At 41.8% G+C, this 6442-nt stretch overlaps 1 pseudogene; it reads left to right on the top strand.

The window, feature by feature from the left end:
• Positions 1-5134: 5134 nt before the first annotated feature.
• Positions 5135-5925, top strand: LOC106985745 (40S ribosomal protein S4, X isoform-like; annotated as a pseudogene).
• The last annotated feature ends 517 nt before the right edge of the window (positions 5926-6442 follow it).

Genomic DNA, 6442 nt, shown 5'->3' with positions numbered 1-6442 from the left:
TTCCAAACACACACCCCAAAACCCTATGTTTCTGTAGATGGGTTATTGTAGAGGAAAAAGTCAGGAGATAGATGCACCAACCAGATAACTGTGATTCACCAGAGAGCAGCCAGGGATGGGGCGGAGTCCAGGAAGCTGTCCTATCTGTAAAGGATGGCATTTTTAAAAGGTGGGTTTATTGAGTATTAATTACATAATTAAAACCTCTTTATTTTTAAGACAAAATGTTCAGCTTGATAGTTTGAAGCTCATAGAAGGGTCAGCTCTGAAGCAGAAGAATCATCCTCTAGTCTAGACCCAACAGCAAAGAGCCAGAAGAATCCGTTCCCTCTCTCCCCAAGATGGGAGGCGGTGGAGGACGTGGCTCCCTAATGGGGTGAGGCCTTTTCCAGTTAAGGCTGCAAGGGGATGAAGAAAGACTTCTGGGAAGACATTGAGGAGGTGGTGGCATTTGTTTGCAGCGGAATGGGAGTTCTAAAGGGCCTTTGGGAAGAGCTTGGTGGGATGGGATACTAGCTGGGCAGAAGCAGGGTGAGAATGCTCCTAAAAATACTGGGATGGGGATATTGGGTGGGGAAGGGGCTTGTTTGCCCTGAACTGCCTGAGGATTGCAGTGATGACAGGTCTGGTTGGAAATGACTGGCCTCAGACATGCCCAGATTGGCTTATGGTCCCTCTTATGCCTGAAAGCCCCAAATTGGCAGCTGGGCAGCAAGAAACCTGTTCTTGGTGAGAGCTGCCAAGAAATTTGTGGAGCGCTGGCAAGAGCCCTGCTTACCTGGCGAGAGGAGTGGCAGCAAGGTGCTTGGGATGGTGGCAAAGGTCATTATTTATCCTCTACTTATGTATGTAATGGATATAATATTTGTTAATAAAAATAGCAAAGACATAGTGCTTACTATGTGTCAGGCACTACTGAAATGTTTTTACACACATATTCAGTCCTCACAACAACTCTAGGAAGTAGGTCTGTCTCCATTACACAATCATGGAAACTAAAGCACAGTGATGGTAAAAGTGACTGGCCCAAGACCCCCATAGCTTGTACATGGCAGAGCTGGGATTCAAACTCAAGCATCCTGGCTCTAGTATCTGAGCTCTTAACCATCATGCTACTTATAAAATACCATATTTTAACAATTCTGAGATGCCTCTTTTTCATCTCTGAAGTTGAGATGTATCTTACAGTCAGTGGTATTTCATGTTTTAGCTGGCAATGTTTTCACTTTCTTAAGGGTATGCAAATTCATTCTCCTGAAATCACAGTACCATGTGATACACTAGTACTTGGGGGAAGATCTTCAGCACCAGCAAGAAAGACCCAAAATGGGGCTGAGGTGGCATGATGACCACTTCATGGTCCATCTCCCAAATTTCATTAGGTAGCCCTTCAGCAGCAGATGGTAGCAACACAGTGACCAGGTAGGACAAAGGGCATGGTTTCAGTAGCCAGCAGGGACCCACAGGGCAGCACAGAGACCCCCATGTAGATCTGAGGCCCCCTCTCCCTGAGGAAAGATAAGAATCTCCCCCATGGCATCTGGCAGCTCTCCATCCTTTTGTCTCCCAGTGGCCTCTTCTCCACTCATCACTAACAAGCTGCACTTTCTGGAACTCATTCCATGCCCCAGCACATGATTTTGCCTCCTCAAGCACAGTGCCAAAATACCTGGCTCTTCCAGGAAGCCCACACGTCCCCTTCTGTCCACAGAATCCAAACAAATCTATGGGTGAGAGATTTCAGAAGCTCCATGCCCTCAGCCCCACATCTGGTAGGTCCAGGAACAGGAGGATGTTCCAGGACACTGTCAAACAGGATAGAGAATTGGAAAACCAGAGTCCTTTTCAAGAGGACCTTAAGTTATGGCTCAGAGATGGCATTATGTGTCAAGTTCAAAAGGGGGCACAGGCAAAACTAGTGGGAGATTAAAGCTGAACTGGTAGCTGGGGAAGCCTACTGGAGTTTGATCAGTTAAAAACTAATACAACCCTTTCCTTGTCTGTGCTCAGAATCAATAGAAAGAGACAAAGTTCAGGACTTCCCTGGACCGCAAGGATGTGCCCACCTTTTTCAAGTTCAAGACTCAAATCTTTTTGCCATTTCCACTTAGCATGCTACACAGAATTTCCCTAAACATCAAGAGAACCAAAATCAAAGGAGGGAAATGACAAGCAGCACTTGCTCTAGGGTGGGCCTCCTGGTTCCAGAAAGAGATTTCTCCCAGTTTCCTCCAGTGGGGGAGAAGGGAGGTCATGCAGTGAACGTGTATGTTTTGATAGGGCCATAACCCTTCTTCCATCATCTAAGAACACTCAGTTTATCCTTTCAGGAACTACTCTTCCTTAATTAATATGGTCTTAGAGAGAGGGGGCTGTCAATCATATCTCCGACTAGCCAATGAGGGTAATCCACCCCCCTAGCCAGAGGAATTGGTCTGGGATGAACACATGACTGAGCCTGGATCAATGAGAGTCTTCCCAAAAAAGTACATGTTGAGAGAAGCTCTATCGCTCCAAGCATCACAAACTGTAAGAACCAACTAACTTTAGTCATTAGTTACTGTCTACAGAAGAAACAAATTGTCTAAAGAATGAAGTCAAAATTTGAGAATAAAATGAAGAGATGGAAGAGAAGAAAGTAGAGGCAAAGAGAAATAGAAATATTGAGCCCCTAAGTCCAGCTCAACCCCTGGACTTCTGAGTCTAGTGAGCCAATAAATGTCTTTTTGTACACAAGCTAGTTTGAGTTGGGTTTTCCATTACCTGTCACCTGAATTGGCAATGCACATACATGGAAACCCAGAATTCTGAGTGGATCTTCACTCAGGACACCAAGGTGGCACAGCTTCTCTGCATTGTTTGCTTATAGCTACTGTCACAAACTGGCTTCTTCACCCTCAACTGTCCACTTCTTCTCTATTCATGGCTTCTATAGTCCTGTGGTTCATGTTCCCTGATAACCAGCCTCCATATCTCATCCCATGGCTTGTCTGATCTCTACGGACCTAATAATCTTTCAACTTCTGCTCCCACTGCTCAGTATCTTATCCTCCAAAAGTTCCCATCTATAAGTTCCTTAGAGGATCTGATAGGTCAAGATAATTTTGTGTGTGTGCTGGGCCATAGCATAGAACAATACATGGCTACCCTGAAATCTCCTTGAAGGCACCTAATAAGTATTTCATATTTGGCAAAATTGTATATATATATATATATATATATATATATATATATATACACATATATATATGTGTGTGTGTGTGTGTGTGTGTGTGTGTGTGTATACATGGGAGTATATATATATATATATATATATATATATATGGGTATATATATATATATACAGGGGAGAGGGGCAGAGAGAGAGAGTCCCAAGCAGGCTCCACACTCAGCATGGAACCCGATGTGGGGCTCAATCTCATGATCCTGGGATCACAACCTGAGTTGAAACCAAGAGTCAGACGCTCAACTGACTGGCCACCCAGACATCCTGTGAAATTTTAAATAGTAGTGTAATTTTTAATTTTTCATTTCCACATGTTACTTGCTAGTATATAGAAATGCAATTGATGTTTGTATGTTGATCTTGTATCCTGCAACATTGTTGAACTCACTTATTAGTCCTAAGAGTTTTTTTTTAAACTATACCACTTTCTTACACCATACACAAAAATAAACTCAAAATGGATGAAAGACCTAAATGTGAGACAGGAAACCATCAAAACCCTAGAGGAGAAAGCAGGCAACAACCTCTTTGACCTCAGCCGCAGCAATTTCTCATTTGACACATCTCCAAAGCCAAGGGAATTAAAAGCAAAAATAAACTATTGGGACCTCATCAAGATGAAAAATCTTCTGCACTGCAAAGGAAACAATCAACAAAACTAAAAGGCAACTGATGGAATAGGAAAAGATATTTCAAATGACATATTGGATAAAGGGTTACTATCCAAAATTGATAAAGAACTTACTAAACCCAACACCTGAAAAACAAATAATCCAGTGAAGAAATGGGCAGAAGACATGAATAGACACTTTTCCAAAGAAGACATACAGATGGTCAACAGACACATGAAATGATGCTCAACGTCATTCATCATCAGGAAAATACAAATCAAAGCCACACTGAGATACCACCTCACACCAGTCAGAGTGGCTTAAATTAACAATTCAGGAAACAACAGATGCTGGAGAGGATGTGGAGAAACAGGAACTGTCTTGCACTGTAGGTGGGAATGCAAATTGGTGCAGCCACTCTGGAAAACAGTGTGGAGGTTCCTCACAAAATTAAAAATAGAACTACCCTACGACCCAGCAATAGCACTACTAGGAATTCACCCAAGGCATACAGAAGTGCTGATGCATAGGGGCACATGTACCCCAATGTTTATAGCAGCACTTTCAACAATAGTCAAATTATGGAAAGAGCCTAACTGTCCATCAACTGATGAATGGATAAAGAAGATGTGAGTTATATATACAATGGAATACTACTTGGCAATGAGAAAGAATGAAATCATGCTATTAGCAGCAATGTCGATGAAACTGGAAGGTATTATGCTGAGTGAAATAAGTCAGTCAGAAGACAGATATCATATGTTTTCACTCATATGTAGATCTTGAGAAACTTAACAGAAAACCCTGGGGGAAGGGAGGTGGAAAAAAAGGATACAAACAGGGAAGGAGGGAGGCAAACCATAAGAGACTCTTAAATACAGAGAACAAACTGAAGGTGGACAGGAGGGTGGGGGAGGGGGAAAACGGGTGATGGGCATTGAGGAGGGCACTTGTTGGAATAAGCACTGGGTGTTGTATATAAGCCAATTTGACAATAAATTATATTTTTAAGAATTAAAAAAATAAAAATGCACTAATAATAAATAAATACATAAATACATAAATAAATTCCCTGAGGATTTCTACATAGAAAATCATGCCATCTGCAAATAAGGACAGCTCTGTTTCATAAGGCCAAAATTAATAGAACTGAAAAAATAAATACACAAATCCATAATTATAGTTAGAGACATCAACCCCCCTCTGTCAGTAATTGATGGATCCTGCAGGCAGGAAATCAGTAGGGAGGGCTATAGATGACCTGAACAGCACTATCAATCAATTTGATCTAATAGACATGTTTAAAATACTCCATGCAGTACCTAGTGCAGACTTGGCTTATGATCCTAAGAAGCATCTGAAGTGTGTAGCAGCTGCAAAGCATTGGATTCTAGATAAACTAAACAAAGTGTTTGCTCCTGGTCCATACGCCAATACTCACAAGCTGAGAGAATGTCTTTCCCCCATCCTTTTTCTAAGGAACAGACTTAAGTATGCTCTAACAGGAGGTAAAGTAAAGGCAATCTGCACGCAGTGGTCCATTGAGATTAATAGCAAGGTCTGAACGGATATAACCTACTCTGCCGTGTTGATGGATGTCATCAGCACTGACAAGACCAGAGAGAATTTCTGTGTGATCTATGACACTAAGGATTGTTTTGCTGTCCATCATATTATACCTGAGGAGGCCACATACAAGTTGTACAAAGTGAGAAAGATCTTTGTGGGCACAAAAGGAATCCCTCATCTGGTGACTCACGATGCTCACACCATCTGCTACTCTGATTAAGGTGAATGACACCATTCAAATCAATTTGGAGACTGTATGGTGAGAAGTGCTAATTTGGGAAAAATTGGTGTGCTCACCAACAGAGTGAGACATCCTGGCTCTTTTGATGTGGTTCGTGTGAAAGATGCCAAAGGCAACAGCTTTCCCACCCAGCTCTCCAACATTTTTGTTATCGACAAAGGCAAAAACAAAACAAAACCAAACAAAAACAAAAACAAAAAAACATGGATTTCTCTTCCCTGAGGAAAAGGTATCTACCTCACTATTGCTGAAGAGACTGGCTGCCAAACAGAGTAGTAGGTAAAATAATCTGTAGGTAAGGTGATTGGAAATGTCTTTTACTTAATTAAAGATAATATGGCATGAAAATAAAATACTCCATCCAGGGCACCTAGGTGGCTCAATCGGTTAAGCATCAGACTCTTGATTTCTGCTCAGGTCATGATCTCATGGTTCATGGGATCAAGCCCCGCATCAGGCTCTGTGCTGATGGTGCAGATGCTGCTTGGGATTCTCTCCCTCTCTCTCTCTCTCTGCCTCCCTCCAGTGCGTTCTCTCTCTCTCGCCCTCTCCCTCTCTCTCTCTCAAAATAAATACATAAACTTAAAAAAAATACTCCATCCAAACAACCACAGAATACACAAATTTCTCAAGCTCACATGGAACATTCACCAATATAAACCACATTGTGAACCATAAAATACACCTTGTGATTTTAAAGAAGAAATCATATAAAGTATGTTCCCATACCACAGTGGAATTAAATTAGAAATCAGAAACAGAAAGGTAGTTTAAAAACTGCCAAATATTTGGAGA

Source organism: Acinonyx jubatus, chromosome X, assembly GCF_027475565.1.
Source record: "Acinonyx jubatus isolate Ajub_Pintada_27869175 chromosome X, VMU_Ajub_asm_v1.0, whole genome shotgun sequence".
Taxonomy (NCBI): Eukaryota; Metazoa; Chordata; class Mammalia; order Carnivora; family Felidae; genus Acinonyx; species Acinonyx jubatus.
The sequence above is the reverse complement of the archived record's forward strand: the minus strand, read 5'-3'. Positions and strand labels throughout refer to the sequence as shown.